The 17,405-nt window shown below is 31.5% G+C and overlaps 1 protein-coding gene across 28 annotated transcripts in view; it reads right to left on the reverse strand.

The window, feature by feature from the left end:
- Positions 1–17,405, reverse strand: part of LOC129801417 (potassium channel subfamily T member 2) — a 218,039-nt gene that overhangs the window by 113,713 nt on the left and 86,921 nt on the right. Inside the window, exon 1 of one of the 28 annotated variants that reach the window (XM_055846408.1) lies at positions 9,060–9,924. The exons of the other annotated variants lie outside the window; for them this stretch is intronic. The gene's annotated coding sequence lies outside the window, so the exon portion shown is untranslated. Of the gene's footprint in view, positions 1–9,059; positions 9,925–17,405 lie in introns of those variants that run through there. 28 annotated transcript variants of the gene reach the window in all.

The following is a 17,405-nucleotide window of genomic DNA, read 5'->3' on the forward strand; positions in this document are numbered from 1 at the left end:
TAAGAGGCACTTATAATGTTTACTGTAAATAATACTATATCTTGCATTGCAAGGAATGCAGCCGTATAAATATATTGAGGAGATATTTTACAAATAAACATACAAACTTTCTAAACAAAGTGCCTCTAAATTGGTGCTGTGCGCGTAATTAATATGTTGCATATCAACAAAAACAAAACCTTGCAAATTTACAGCGAATATATGTAGAATATCTAGAAATTTCCTTTGAATTCATTGAAATTATTTTATACAGGTATATGTTATAGGTATTTGTCACCAATTTAATTGACGATTATCTAGCCTTATCATGATAATTTTATATTTTGATAACTGGTGGTCATTTATTGCAAATTTAATGAGAATTTGCTGGTGGTTTCTATGGAAATAAGGTGTATAAAATAATCTGCTCAGCCCACCAACTGTGTGATCCAATATTTCATTAACATGCATAACAGGATAAGAATTTAATTACAAACTGATTGCAGGATGAGATCATGCTACATCACAGGAAGTATTTAATTTGAAAATTTGTATTAATTTAAGAGTACAATATGTGAAAAAAAGACGATTAATTTCCGGATGTTAATGGAATCATCGCGACTAAAACTCTATTTTACATTTGATGGAGGATATCCTCAAATTGGGCGAAATTACATGATTTTCAGTGGAGATTTTACAAATTTTCGGTGATTTATATTAAATTTTGTTAGTCAACGTGAGAGCTTTATGATCACTTAGTGAAATTTCTGTTCATTTACAAATTCAGTATCGACGATATTACAAATTTACATGTTAATACAAAAAAAAATCAGAATTTCAGAAAATATAAATAATAAATCTGTTAATCATAATGAATTTATTCATAATCTTTTTTGACCGATACTAAAAATAGACATAATTTAAATTTTGCCGTCAATATAAATTAATTTTACGTAATACATTATGCACAGTTAATTTAGCTCAAATATAATATACGGTCTTGATATGAATGACGTTTAATTGCAGATTAATTTCAAGTAGTTCAATCGATTCTCGCTAATATGTATATATCTTAATAGATTCAATCGGCTATTTAATAGTACAACATAATTTAAATAAATGTAAATCTTCAATCCAATTGACAAGAAAATGAAACAATGTGGTTTTATTATTGAGCCAGCCAGTAGAAAATTTACGAATTTAACATTGAAATTCGATGACAGGTAATTTAATCTCTGGAGGAATTTTGACAATATTCCGGAAATTGACGTGGTGAGATGCAATAGATTAAGTTACGCTTTAACCAATTATACCGAACAATATTTAGCCATTACGATTATATTCATGAATGATAGAATGCAAATATTATACAAGAAGAATGCTTAGAGTAAGGAAAATCAATGTATCTAATTCATGTTGCGCAAAAAACCTAAAATCAACAAATTGATTTTCTTTATCATTAACCATGTTGATCCACACTATAGTCTCTTGTGTGGTATTTTTTTTGTAGCTTTCTTATCTCTAACTAATTTACTTTGAAGACCAACTGTTTAGCTTCCAATGGGAAAATAGGAATAATAAGAACAGCAGGAAGTCGTCTAAATTGTTGCGCCATTCATACGCTATTCATATGCCATAGGGGATGACGAAAAGATATAAAATAGATTCAATGGGAAGCACAAAAGTCCTGACTCTGTTACACTTATGTTCATCTTATATTCTGAACCCACTCAAGGAAATTTCCACCAGAATCTTCCTTCTGTCATAAATCCAGAGAGATACATTTAAATACTTTTTATATGTTTTATTAACGCAATAAATTCAAAATTAATTATTTATAATATATAACTAAATATTCGTAAATTAAAAAGGGGTTACAAAGCATTCCATCATTTATAAAATGCTCGGATTCGTGTCGAGACTTATATGCTATATTCCAAAAATATTTTCGCATCGTATACCGATTCATAACCGATTTGAACCGATTTCTAAATCACTCAAAAAATCCCCTAATTTTATGAGTAATACCATTGATTTCCTGAAAAATATTTATCGGTCCATAACCGGTTTATAACTGTATGTAACTGGTTAAGACTTAGGGCAAAGGCTCATAATTTTGTCCAGTTTCTTATTTTGGACACTTTGAGGATAAAATTGGACATTAAAAATAAATTGATTAAAATGATGGATTTTTATTCCAATATTTGATGAATAATGAATTCTAACTAAATATTTGTTCTTTGTGGAAGATTTTGACACTAAATACGTTAAATTTTGAATATGATTTGAGTTGAAATTGCTTTGTTGAAAATTCAGTGGGAGCAATTGCTTACGAAAAATGTGACAGAACTTCGTATTTACTTCAGTCTTATTTAGCTGTGATTTCTTCGCAATGTTTCTTCGCTTTCTTTGAGTGATATTATTGAATATTCATTGAATATTGTGTTGATTCACGTTAGTGGTGATTTATATATTTGACATCAAGTGAAATTTGCCTTGTGAATTAGATTTTTCGTGTGAAAAATGGGAAATTTTTAAGACATTTACCAGTGAAGTGATGGTTCTTATTTTGGACAGGTGTTTTTCTCACGAAATTTCGCAAAGTTTTAGCTTTTGTGATGACTAGGTTGGACAAATGCCTGGAGAAACAAAGGAGCATCATCTCTACGAAAGAGATGTAGCGAGAAATGCCTTGAAAGGCTCCCGGAAAGGTCAAGGAATACACTAATCCGCACGTACTTGGAGTACCGAAGTCAACTCACTTTAATGAATTATATGGAAAGTTTCCGGGCTTCTTGTGACATTCTACGTTTCCCTTACATGAACAGGAAGAGGACTTGGTAAGATTGGTTCATGAAATGAAGAACAATGGGCATCCTGTTGAGGCGGATTAGCTGTCCAAATTTACAGCCAAGTTGTCTAAATTAATAACCAAGTTGTCCAAAATTCGAGTCAAATTCACCTCTACATATCAATTCATTTTTAAACGTATTAAAACTAATTTTAGTAAAAATAAGACGATAAATAGCTTGCTAAGTTTCTAAACAACCTTTCTGAAAAGAAATTATTAAAAAAAAGTCAATTAGCATTGATATTATCGCACTTCAAACTTGGAACATCGATGCTTATAAGCAGACTGTTCAAAATTATTAGCCCTTACCCTATCAGTAATTCTAAGACTTTCCAACGAACCCAAAAAGGACTTTTTGGTTGAGAAATACGTTGTATAGAGCTTTTAACTTTAAAAATCCGTTATTATATGTTATTCAATGATATTTTCATAATGCTCAAAATTTCTTTTGAGTAAAATGACGCTCATTGAACAAAATAGAGACAATAGTTTAGAAGTAGTAGGCAATTTTCCCTCTCCGTTGGATTAGGTATGGCAGATAGAGTCAGCCTACCCCTTCCGAAAAACATATATGTCTATATCTCTTACTTAGTATGGCACAGAACTATCAACATTGAAATCCAATGAACTTGAAATTTGCTTTTAGAAAATTATGAATCTAAAACTTAAGATATGTCAGAAACATTATGATTTTTTAGGCTAAAATAATACGTGCTCAAATCATAATCACAAAATAAAAAGATTGTTAACTCTTTCCAGACCGCAGCATATGCTGCAAGCCAATTTCACCATTTTTTAATCAAAAATATCTAAACTCAGGAATTAATTGAGGTTCTACAAAAAATATCTTACATTTGGACATCCTTATAGTTTCTAATCATCCACAAGAACCGAATTTTTATAAATTCTGAATAATTAAAAAAACATTGTTTTTCATAGAATATTCATATATGCTTCTTTGGGTACTCAGAGTCCCAAAAGAGACGAAAGTGTTAAGAATCTTAATTAAAAAGAGATGGCAAAGCGTCTCAGTTTTGCGGAATGCTCCTACTCACGAGATATAGCTCATCGTGAATTAGTTTTTCGTATGATCTTTTGGTGCTTACTGGTCTTCTAGAGATTAAATTGATTTATAAATCACAAAAGAATTTCAAGATCAAAAAATTCGTTACCGTTGAAGACCGATGTAGCCGCTTTCGAAATTTCAATACCTTTCCAAAAAATCAAAATTTAATCAAATCGGTTGAAATATGGACCATCCAAAGTCGTTGACCTTCAATAATTCGAAATGTTGAATTTTCCGGTCATAGGTATGTTTGGACTAAATATTCGCCTATACTACCTCTCAAACATATCCGAAAATCATTGAAAAAGCTTGGGCCAATTTTGACAAAAATATGGTTTTTATGAAAAATTAATTTATAGGGGATGTAAAATTATTCAAAAATCCGTACTTAACTGGTTCATTACTAATGGAGGGATATCTCCTACGGGTATGCAATTTTACTGTATTACTGGAGTTAATTCGCGGGCTCTTTTTAGATACCGAGAAATTCTTTCAAAGCGGAACTCCCTGTAGTTGAACAAGTGTTCATAATTTTAATAGGGTATAAGCCTGACAAATAAATCAGTGAAATCAGATATATCTGCGGTTATTGGAAGAATCCCCTAGATTTTCACTGAAGTCGAAAACTTATGTCGCTATTCTGTTATTTTATGTGATTCTAATGTATTTTTAATGTGTGATTCTTTTAATGATTCAACGTGACATTCTGTAATTCCCATTTATTCCATTTAAAATTCTGTTAAATCCTGTGTTTCCTAAATTTTAAACATCGCTATATACAACTAATCGCCGATGACTGTACGGCGCATAACGGAAGGCTGCATAACGGAAATAGTATTCTGTAATTTCATTTGATTCTGAAGATTCTGTTACGATACGATTCTAACAGAAAAATCTTTCAGTATTCCCAACTTAATTCACCCCTTGGGTTAGATTATTTATAAGCAAATTCGGAATGTTCTCAGTTATGTATGGAAATTCGATTGTGATTTGAATTTTGGAGACAAATAATAACGACGAAGAAACTCATCTCGGTGGTCGAAGTGAATAAATTGGCTCGAAATGAACTTTTGCTTCTACCATACTGAATTGCTGAATTTTAGTTTATCATTATAAGAATTTAGAGCATTGAATATGCGCTCATTGTCTGTACATCTAAATTAAGGAATTAATTAAAATCTTTCAAATATATCAGTAGATTGGAACTCCCGTGCCTTTTTTTCTTATAAACGTTAATTTGTCGATGGTGCTTGATGGTATTCCATCAAATATTTCTCTCCATGTACAGCTAATTAATCAATAAATCACTCCTTTCTACAATCAACATCATATTCATTCATAACTATTAACACGTGTCGGTCATTTGTCAGAGACTTCAAATTCAAAAATCATTGTGCCATATAAGTACATATGTATGCGATCTATAGATTTTTAGCTGAAATTCCTCGACCTAATTCTCATAAACAATTCAATTTATATTTGAGTGCTAAAGAGTGGAATAGAAACGTCCAATACTTTTGAGAAGGAATGAGATAGAATTTTTGATTTCATGAAACTTTCTTGATGTAAAAGGGGTGACAGATGCACTACCAATGAAAGTCAATTCTTAATTTAATTTGCATAAATTACGAATTGCAAGAATTCTAAAATTGCCTATAGGGGAATGTTGGCATGGTTCGCACAGAGTGAACCTTCAAACAACGCAAATTTTCACTATGTTTGTAAAGAACTAGTTCGTCATTTCTTTGCCATAAGATAGATCATTATTAAGCTCATGAAACGAGATGAGAAATGATAGGTAAGCTCTTTGCAAACAAAGAGAAAATTCGCATCGTTTGAAGGTTAACTCTGTGCGAACCATGCCTACATTCCCCTAAGAAATTTTAGTTATCGTAAGCTTATTTTAGTATATCGCCGGTTATTGTTTAGTGGTGCTTGAAATATGATTGGATGTTATAGAGATTTATAGTAGCTCGCAAAAGTTTACAACATCTCGTTCAATCATCGTAAAAAGTAAAAAGGGAATTATAAATAATTATTTAAATTTTGATTTTCTTCAATACTCCATATCACGGACCGAGCCAGGGTTACGGAGTAGGGGAAAAGTCTAGACCTCAACAACACACAGGGTTTAAGAAACACCAGTTCGGCAGGGAACACATATTGGCAATTTCGAAAAATTATTGAAATTAATCTACTGTTTATTATAAGAATAGGTGATTCAATTTCATATTCCAAATGGTGCAAAATAGGGTGTCAATAGGTCATGATAAGATTTCTTAAAGTACCTTTCTTAAGATTTCATCGCAAATGAAACTAAGAATTTTAAGATATTCGACTTCGAAATTTCAAACACGATTTTTCGATTATTGATCATAACACTGTTCGTTTGGAGTTTCGATATTTACGAGATCTTTAAAAATCATCCAAGATATTTAAAACAACAATCATGACCATTTTCCGATTATTTTTTTTTCGATTTTAGCACTAGGGGAAAGTGCTCTCCCTTCGAACGTTCATGCCTTCGAATAATGTGAATTTCTTTCGTTTTTCGTAAAAGATTTACACTAAATTATCACGGATTTATTAACAATTGATGAAAAGCCAACTAATATTTAATAGATATGTGTAAATCTCTTAGGAAAACTAAAAGAAAATTCACATTATTCGAAGGCATGAACGTTCGAAGGGAGAGTACTTTCCCCTACTAGTGATTGATATATGAATTTTTGATATTCTCAAGAGTTGTAGGGGAGACTGGGGAGGTTTGGGACACTTTTTCATGTTTTGATTTTAAAACAGTATTCCAAAAAATCACGATAATGTATTACAATTTCATGCGGTCTATAGGATACTTATGGGTATTGACTTTATAAAAAGTACTCGATAGAATTTGGAAAACAGCTGAATTTTCTTGGAGAAGATAAAGCATTTAACTTGACGCTTTGTCCCAAATCACCCCAATTTGGGGCAGTATGGGACGCAAAAGGGGATGTTCGGGACACATTTGTTCTCGCATAATTTGCATTATTGGAGCACGTTAATTAATTTTAAATACTAGAATAAAAATATTTCTAATAGAAATAAAAATGTTTAATCTTTCATTTCATACTTAGAAATTAATATCAGTCTTATTTGTACAATAGAATCTTTTTTGTCATTCACTTATTTAATGTATTTTCTTCTTATTTACTGTCCTAGCTTTCTTTGCTTTTTTTCTAAATATTGGAATCATATATTTCACCCCGAACCACAGAAGGTGACATTGCAATGAATAATAATAATAATAATAATAATAACGCTGGTACAACATTCCATGAATGAACAGGACCTTCCCGCAAGGGGATTTCTGGACATGAATTATTATTTTTCTTATAGGGGATGAAGTTGTCAGTCCCATGACCGTGTAATCAAGTGCAGTGAAGCTCACTGGATGCAATCCGAACACCTTTAAAGCCAGAAAAATTCCTGGTGACCTAAAGGGGATTCGAACGCGAGACACTTGCATCATAGAACGAGTGCTCTACCACTTGACCCATTGAGTGCCCATTGTAAAGAATACCAACTTTATATATGTTTATAAAATTCAGACAAATAAAATTAAACGTCTTATGTCAAACGCACAGTAACTTTTGTTTGTAAACATGTTTTCAAAATTTCCTATGAGAGAGAGCGAAATAGCTAGATCTAGGTTTCATGCACTTTTATTGAAATGTCAAAAACATGTTTACAAAACAAAAGTTATTATGCGTTGGGTATTATTATTCTTAGAATACTTTGTCCTCTCATATTATCCCATGTTAGATAAAAAGAGAAAGAAAAGAAGAGTAGGGAAAAATGCCCATGCTTTGCATGGTCACAGACTTTATGACTAAATTTTTCCTGTGTTTCTGAATAAATGTAAATCCACAATATATTTTAAATGCAACTTTCCCCTACACTGAGAAAAAAAGAGGGTGCGATTAACTTTTCTTCCTCATAACTTTAACACTTTTTAGGTGTAAAAATATATCAACATTTTTTAATGTTAATTTTACACATTTTCAAGGGTCAAATTAACATGAAAAGTCGTAACTTTAACCCCCAATACTCCTTAAAAGGGTAATATTTACACCGATTTTGGATCAATAATGCAGGATAAAATTAACATTTCCGGAATGTTATTTTAACTTTTTCGGATTTCTCTCAGTGTAGTTTTTAAAATTTGGGTGCAATGAGTCATATTTATTGAGAAACATAGGAAAAAATTAGTCATTATAAAGCTTGGGACCAGGCAAAGCATGGGCACTTTCCCCTATTTGACATAAATAAAAACACCAGTATAACATTCTAAAATGAAAAGTAAAGATTAAAAGTTTATGTAATAAGATTATGAGCATATTTTTAATGCAAAATAGGGCTGCTAATGTTCTCTTTGTGAGTTCGAAAATAAATATAACATATATCAGTAAATGCAATTAAAAATTTAAGACTTTTCAGTTATAGTAGTTAGGAGATATCATATTTAAATTGTCGCAAACATGCGCAGAAGAGTTTCATTATTATTACAAAACTGAAATATTACACAGGAGCTTCCTTATCAATAAATTGTTGTAGCGAAAATATCAACAAGAATGTACGTAACATATATAGTATTCTATCATCTTAATAAAGTATGCACATAGTGATGTATAAAATGTATTAGGTTTGTTTTTGTACTTATCTATTAAGATAAATTAATATTTGTAAATAATGCATTTGTGAAAATTGACCAATATAGCTTCAAGAAAGAAATTCACGTTTCATGTAATATTTAGTTATGACAAATATATGCCTGTATTAATAGGTATATACACATCGTATAAGAATCATACTCGTCTCATTATCGGTTTATCGATTGCATCAGGCTAAAGCTTTTTGGAATATGCATAATGTATAATGAGTCACTGTTGTTTCATTTGCTCGCCCCTATCGAAAGTGGTCATCCCCGAAAATATACTTTTGTCTTCCTCTTTCGCACCGAGGTCTTCGACCAATCATGGTCAATTTCAATGCCGTGCTTTCTGACTTTTCATTCCACAGGTTCTACTTTTAATATCGAGAAGGATTTAGTAAATTTATTTTTCGATTTTAAAGATTTTCCTATGATTGCTCTAAATAAAAAAAAAATAATAATAAAATCACCTTTTGTAATCTTGAAGTTACGTTGAAAAATTCTTATTCAATTTCTTGCAATTTCCAATTGATGTTCCGCAATTGTTTTCTCATTTATTTCATGCAGTAAGATCATGGATGTTCCATGATTCCTCTCATTGCATAAATGACTGGAAAAATATCCAATCTATATATCCCACGTGATTAAGGGAATAAAAACACCACACTTTCAGCTTCTTTAAACTTTTACTATGCAAAGAGCATCACTAAATATTTCGCTTCAAGAATATATGCCGCAAATATTCTTCATGTGTTCAATGGTGAAATTTGTGCCACTGAAATATATTCTCAAATCAACTCAAACAAGGGGATGATGCAGATTAAGAGATGATGACATGAAGGTGGTGCTCTTTGAGAGACAAACACGAGTTTGAACTGTGATTTCGTGGGGCGATTTAATATAGTGTGATGTGTTCGTTGCGGCGTTTCGAGTACAACTGACACTCTGAGAAAGCTCGTGGTTCAGCGCACCCGCCATAGAAAGCGCACGCCATTGTGGGGCGCTCTTGTGGCACATCACTTGCCGAAGAGTCAATGTGGATGAGCTCGAGGAGTCTCCCGATGGAGTTCACTCAGGATCATCGACACACTGCATATTCTCTCACAATGAGAAGTATACTACCCTTCCGTCACCTCTCCTGCATGGACTATCTCAAATGTCAACTCATCCATCTTCAAGGGTCAGGAGCTTTACACTCTTATGCAGGACTTAATAAAGCTCACCGAAAGCTTTCACTTCACACAGACACTTCTCTGCAGATTCTTCTCTGCTTTTCAATTAATGTTTCTCTTGTTCCATTTGCAAATTCAGAACACTTTAAAATAGTTTAATATCCTGAAAGATGATATGATTAATACAAGTATAAGACTGCATTGAAATTACTGTTGACATTAAGATTACACGCATCATTCTGTTTTTTTGGTATACTGAGTAATACACTTAAGAATGAACGGCTGACATAAGCATATCAGCTTTTGCGATATGCTCGAAATCGTGACTTTGATGATAATGTCCTAATATTTTCTACACATCACTTGGCTCGGGTAATATTGTTCCAATTCATTATAGATTTTTAGTCATTTAGGAGAATGTAGGCGTGGTTCGCACAGAGTGAACTTTCAAACGATGCGAATTTTCTCTATGTTTGCAAAGAGCTGACTTACCATTTCTCATCTCGTTTCATGGGCTTAATAATTATCTATCTTATGGCTAAGAAATGACGAACTAACTCTTTTCAAATTAAGAGAAAATTTGCGTTGTTTGAAGGCTCACTCTGTGCGAACCATGTCAACATGCCCCTATTAGTACAAAACCGATTTGAATTGATTACAATAAATTTTTACAATTAAAAAAAATGTAGCTTTATGATTAAATTTGGGACTGAAAATCAATAACCGGTCTCAAATTGTACACGGCATTAAAACAAGCCAAGTTTGTCTATCAAGTTGACTTTTCATATGGAGCTATTTGAAGCCAACTCAAAAATTGATCTCGGAATCAGCTCACAGTGCTCTGAGGGAGAATGTATTTAAACAGAAATCTAGTATATTTACGACAATACTAAAAAAGTTCTCATTTTAAAGATTTTTCGTATAACGGCCGCGAGTGCAAAAAAAACCATACGAATTTAAATGGAAATACGGGAAAGTGACATCAACTTTCAGGCAACTTGGCAAAAACTTGGATTAAAATAACTATCAAATTAATTAAAAACTTGTTTCAAATACTTCAGAAAGATACTCGTAGAGCTTTTGAAGTTGTGACCTTATTCAAGCCACACTGGAAGGAAGGACCGAATAAAACTCTGCGATACATGTACAATATTTTTTCCCTGAAGTTTATTTAAAAATACAGAATATTTTTAAGCAGAAAAGATTCCACAGAGAAGCTATGCAAGCCATTGTGCGAAGAATTGACCTCGGAGTAGACCTAGGACAAAGTGGATGAATCAAACTCAAGATCGTGCTTTAGAGTACCTTGGGATCGATCGCGAATGTCTTATTGAAGTAGCAGATGATAGACAGCCGTGGGCTGTTAACCTTGATGTCATGGGCCCGCAATTCCGATAAGGACAAGCGATTGAAAATGATGATGATGAATTTTTGATCCGGAAATTGTCAATTTGATTTTTGATTTTTATTTAAGTACAATAGCCCAAAACAAATAAGAAATCACTTTTATCTAGGGGGAACTGGGGTAGTAGTAAACAGGGGTAGTTGTAAACACTGTGAAAATTTTCATTAATTTTAAGACTCTAGAGGATAAAACCCATAAGCATTCATAGATACCATGAAGATGTATGTCAACAGATGAATTGGTCAATAAAATCCTAATACTTTAAAAATAAAATCATTTTCCCGAAAATGTTGATATTTCGATTATTTTGGTCATTTGGATTTCCACCTGGAAATTAAAAACTGTGTAAAATAATCGAAATGTAGCAATACCAGTTCTTTCCTACATCTTTTAGGATTATATTAATGCATTTACTAGAGAAATTGAGATTTTCATTATTTTAAAAGGATCAATAATTAGTCAGAAAACAGCATTTGGGGTAGATGTAAACAGGCAATTTCCCCGTAATTGTAGATGTCGCGAGTGTTGACTGAATCGCAAAATATTTTTCTTGGTATTGCATCTCATGGTGGGAAATTTTTCATTGGCTATGTTCAATAAGAAGTCACATGATATCAAAATATGGGGAAAATAAATTGAAAAATGTCTTTGATTTACAAGCTTTTAGTTTTTTTGCTATCTTAATTATACTTTGTAAAAAGTGTAGTGATTTTTTGAATAATATACAGTCTTTATATATCTCTTAAGTTATTAAAATAATTGAAAGTGGTGCAAAGTTAATTTCAAGAGTGGAAAAAAGGTGTTTACATCCTCCCCAGGAAGTGTTTACTTCTACCCCAGGTATTTTGTGAAAGGAGAAAAATGCACATCAATGACACAAATTTTATTTTTATGGAAAACTCAATTGTTTTCCAGCATCCGCATTACCCTCGATGTATTGCCTATACCCAAGGGTAAAACATGAGCTAAGAAAGATTTTCCAAAAAATCACTGTGTGCTTGGAAAATCACCTCAAATTCGCATCTATCGAAAATGTTTACATGTGACCCAGTCTCCCCTATGCTTAATGGCATCTACACACTGGAGAAATTTATATCGATATCGAAGAGTTTTCCCTACAGAACTGTAGAGATTTTGCTTTAATATGGACACAAATTTTTTATAGTGTGTAGAAGACTATAATGGCCTCTACACACTAGAAAAATTTATGTCCATATTGAAGCAAATTCCCTACGCTCTTGTGTAGGAAAAACACTTCAATATGGACATAAATTTCTCCAGTGTGTAGAGGCCATAAGACTCAAAGATGCTTCATAATTTCTATATATTTCACTATTTTTGATTATCTTTTTAACTACCCGCACCGAAAAAATAGAATATTGCAATTCACCATCTTTCCCAAAATATAGTACTAAACGTATGGGAATATACCGAAAAGGAGCTCATTTTCGACGTATCCCAAAAAAAAGTTTAAGATTGACGGACGTTTTTTTATGGAAATCGGTTTGACATATATTTATATATACATATTTGAGAATTAGTCAAGGGACGACATACCATAATTATAATTAGAATATTGATAAAATTACATTTTAATCAATTTTTCATTAAAGCGTTTCACAGCTTAAGCGGTAAGTCTACAGAGAACCAAAGGTCAACTTTTGACAGCTCTGAGAAAAAACGGGGGTGCGATTAACTTTTTTTCCTCAGAAATTTAACACTTTTTAGGTGTAAAAATATATCAACATTTTTTAATGTTAATTTTACACCTTTTTAAAAGTAAAATTAATATGAAAAAGGGTACCTTTAAACCCTAATACACCTAAAAAGGGTAATATCTACACCGGTTTTGGATCAATATTGTAGGGTAAAATTAACATTTCCGGAATGTTATTTTAACTTTTTCGGATTTCTCTCAGTGAGGTATAAGAACACTAAATCACAATCTCAAAATGGAATGGACAGAATGTAAAACTTAGAAAATAAATAGATTTTTAATATTATCGTAATTATTTTATAACTATTACTATGTATTATTGTTGTCATTATCAACAGTTCGTTGCTCTTTTTTGAGTTTCTGTTTGTAACGGGAAAATGAATAAATGAAATATGTTATTTTTTGTTTATTTGACAATACATCTTAATTTTTCTTTTTATTAAATTATGCTACATATCTTGTATGACACATTGAAGATTTTTTAAGGATATTCTAAGAGGCATGACAAAACTCAGTCGTCTAACAATATGAAGGCAAGCAATCGAAATATATTATATAAGCAGAGAGATACCGTGTATGTATATAAATATACATACAATCCATTGTGTCAAGAGTCCTAGATGCAGTTTCATCGTGTAAAATTACAAGAGTCTCTCATAACCACAAATTCAATAAGCTGAGGTTCACTTTTCAACATTTGAGCCTTGTCGATGGAAATTGACGCGAATTGTAACTAGAAATAGATGGCCCAATTTTTCCTTGAAACCATCATAGAAAGAGTATCAATAATTGGATTTTTGAGTGAAGACTACAGCTAAAGCTCTAAGCACAAGAAATGTACTTGCTGAAAGTCCTGAAAGTATAGAAAGTTCTCTCGAGAGGAATTATTGCAACAGTAACTTAATTTTCATGTAAGTTTATTGTATCCATGTTAATAATCAATTGCGCTACTTGGGTACACATATGTACATGTGTGTATATAGGTATACATTATGTTCTATAATGCTACCTCTGCAACTAATATAGTTTACGCATTGCCATCTCGTGGGATATTTTATTGAATTTCTTGTGACACACGGAGATATTTCTTCCCTTAATAAACATCCTTATTGGCTGAATGATGTAGAATACGAACAATTATAGGTATAACAGAGTTGGAAAAAATATGATTTTCGTAAACATATAATTGCAATCACATATTTATATTGCCAATATTTGTATAAAAATCAAAAAAAGGCTCGTTATAAAAGCTACAGCAAATATTTTAATAAAGGAGCAAAATTTATTGTTGAGGAAGAGATTTATTTTAGTTTAAAATAGATGGGTAGAAATGCATTTTTCAGTCTGTATATTCGCTCTGTTTCAGTTCTTTCCATGTCAAAAGTTCCAGGAAACATTTTAAGGAAAGTGTTAACATGAGAAAGAGCTTTAAAAATGCCATAAACTCTGAAGAAATTGTGCCAGGGTTCAAAGTTTTAACATGATTGTCTGACAAATACACTCCTTGCTTGGTTTTAATCCCAGCAATTGCATTCAAGATTGAAGGGATAATAACTAACGAACTTGCAGATTCAAAGCTGATATTTCACAAACTAATATAAAGTAAAAGCTTAATTGTGTGATATACCTTGAGATCTTTGAAAACTGGATCAATTCGTATAGTATGATCCCATAAAGGAGTTCACCCTCTAATGCTATTTTTTTATGCAAATAAAGGTAGTGAGATTTTTTTTCTAGAGTAAAAATATGATGCAGTGAATTTAAAAAAAAACTATCAGTTATTGATTATCTCTTTCAATTTAGGTGCTAGAATGACTTCAAATTTTGTAAAACTTGATGACAAATAAAGCATTTCAGTGGTAAATTTAACCTCAGCCGCAGCAGTGATAAATTTAACCTATATTTTACATAATTTGAATTTAAGGCCTCTACACATTAGAAGCAATTTTCGCTAAAAATTGCATTTTTGGCAGATTTTTGACATTTCTATCTGCAGCGGTGCAGACGATTTAAATCAAAAAAACAATTTTTGATGGAAATTGCTTGCTATCAATGTGTAGAGACCGTTACAGTACTAAAAGGGAAGTAGAACACCTTTCAATTTGAGCAGCTTCTTTCTTCTATTTATAAATGGAATTGAACTTTATCATGAAAATGGAAAACGGAATTTGGTTTGTTGAGCTACATTGTATCGGCAAAATCTTTTTGGTCAGTAAAAAATTCAAATTGGTCAGTAAAAAACTTTAAAAAAAATAGTAAAAAATTAAATTTGGTCGGTAAAAAGTCAAATTTGGTCAGTAAAAAAATCAAATTTAGTCAGTTAAAAATTAAATATGGTTAGTAAAAAATATAATTTGGTTAGTGAAAAGTCAAATTTGATCAGTAAAAAAATCAAATTTGGTCAGTAAAAAATAAAATTTGGTCAGTAAAAAATAAAATTTGGTCAGTTTAAAATAAAATTTGGTCAGTGAAAAATCAAATTCAGTAGGCGAAAAGTCAAATTTGGTCGGTAAAAAGTCAAATTTTGTCAGTAATTTTTTTTTTAATCAGTAAAATGTGAAATTTAATCAGTGGAAAATTAAATATGATCAGTGAATAATAATTTAGTTTAGTCAATAAAAAACTAAAAGGAAATCAATAAAAGTTAAAACTTTGCATATCCGGATAAAAAGTATTGCACATTTCGTATTGCAGAATCTTCGTATTTTAGTACATTTCGTATTTTACCATTTCGTATTTCATATTTCGTATTTCCTAAATTTTGTACAAAAATTAAACAGGTGCTACTGATAACTTTCCAAAGCACGGAAAATTTCCCTTTGCCTCAACAGGCGATACAGATAACTTCCCGAAGCACCGAAAATTTGATTTTTTACTGATCAGGTTCTTTATTTTTTACTGACCATTTTTTATATTTTACCGCTCAAATTTCATTTTTTACTGATCAATTTTGATTTTTCACTGACCAAATTTGATTTTTTTACTGACCAAATTTTACTTTTTACCGACCAAATTTGACTTTTCCCGGACCGAATTTGATTTTTCACTGACCAAGTTTTATTTTATACTGACCAAATATTATTTTTTACCGACCAAATTTGACTTTTCCCGGACCGAATTTGATTTTTTACTGACCAAATTTTATTTTATACTGACCAAATATTATTTTTTACTGATCAAATTTAACTTTTTACCGACCATATTCTTTATTTTTTACTGACCATATTTTATTTTTTACTGACCGTATTTGATTTTTTACTGACCAAATTTGACTTTTTACTGACCATATTTAATATTTTACTGACCATATTTTATTTTTAATGGCTCCGGCACACCTTTTAGATCAGGAAAATTTCATAAAGTCGAAATTTGGATCCCCTTCTTTCTCAAATGTTTTGCATATGTCTATCCTACTCTTTCGCACTCTTCTTCTTTTTTTTTAACATCACTCCAAATTCAATTTAGCTCAATCGAATTTGGTATAAGAAAGAACGAGATAGTCATATGCAAAACAAGTGAGAAAGAAGGGGATCCGAATTTCGACTTCATGAAATTTTCCTGATCTAAAAGGTGTGCCGGAACCATAAGTAACCACATTCGATTTTTTACTGCCCAAAAAGTCGCAGCCCCTTTATATCATAATAAGGTCAAGTTTCATTTAACAATAGGAGAAAAAAAAACAAATATCAAAAGTGCCCCAATTCCCCCTATGCTAATCTTTATAGAAGATTTAATTAAGATTTGTTTATGGCTCGGTTATATGCCTTTCGGATCCACAGCACCCAAGCACAATCTTTATAGAATAGGTAACTTAATTTTGTCGAGTTATCAACCTCCTTGAAAATGTACGTAACAATATTTTTCGATAAAAAAGAAAATTTTTCAAAGAAAAGAAAACTGCTACGTAGTGCTATTGGTAGTGCTAATGTGAAATTCATAGCAATTGCGTAAAAATCTATTTATAAATTTAATTAATCTGCCATTTCATTGAATTCAAATCCATATAACGAAGCCCACACATCAATTAAACGTCTCATACTCTGTTGTGTTCTTTTTTTTTCATCTGAGTTCGTAAGGATGTTTAGAGAAGAAGTGGGGAAAATTTACAAATTAATTTTCTTGTTTAATAGCGAAATAATTTCATTTGCATAAATCATTAAGCGATAATTTCTCGCTTTTCCTCCCGCCAATTGTCAAATGGAATATTTCCCACAGAGAGAAAGAGAAAGAGAATTTCATTTGAGAGGCTTCCTTATAATTTTTTCTCTTCTTCTTGGGAAGATTTCTTAATTTAAATTTGATTTCTCAATTAAGACAACTCTCACGTTGCTTCGCCTCACAAAATTCTTCTATGTATGTCTACGGATTTTCTATACATCAGAAAAACATCTCATACTTTTCTTCTTTCCCTCCTTTTATGATTCAAAATATATCTTTTTGTTGGCTAAATTTGAATATTAGATTTCTTCAACACTAATTCTATCCTTACAAGTTTACACGCCAGTACGGCAGTAAGACCAGT

The sequence above is a fragment of the Phlebotomus papatasi genome, chromosome 2 (genome assembly GCF_024763615.1).
Source record: "Phlebotomus papatasi isolate M1 chromosome 2, Ppap_2.1, whole genome shotgun sequence".
In the NCBI taxonomy this organism is placed as follows: Eukaryota; Metazoa; Arthropoda; class Insecta; order Diptera; family Psychodidae; genus Phlebotomus; species Phlebotomus papatasi.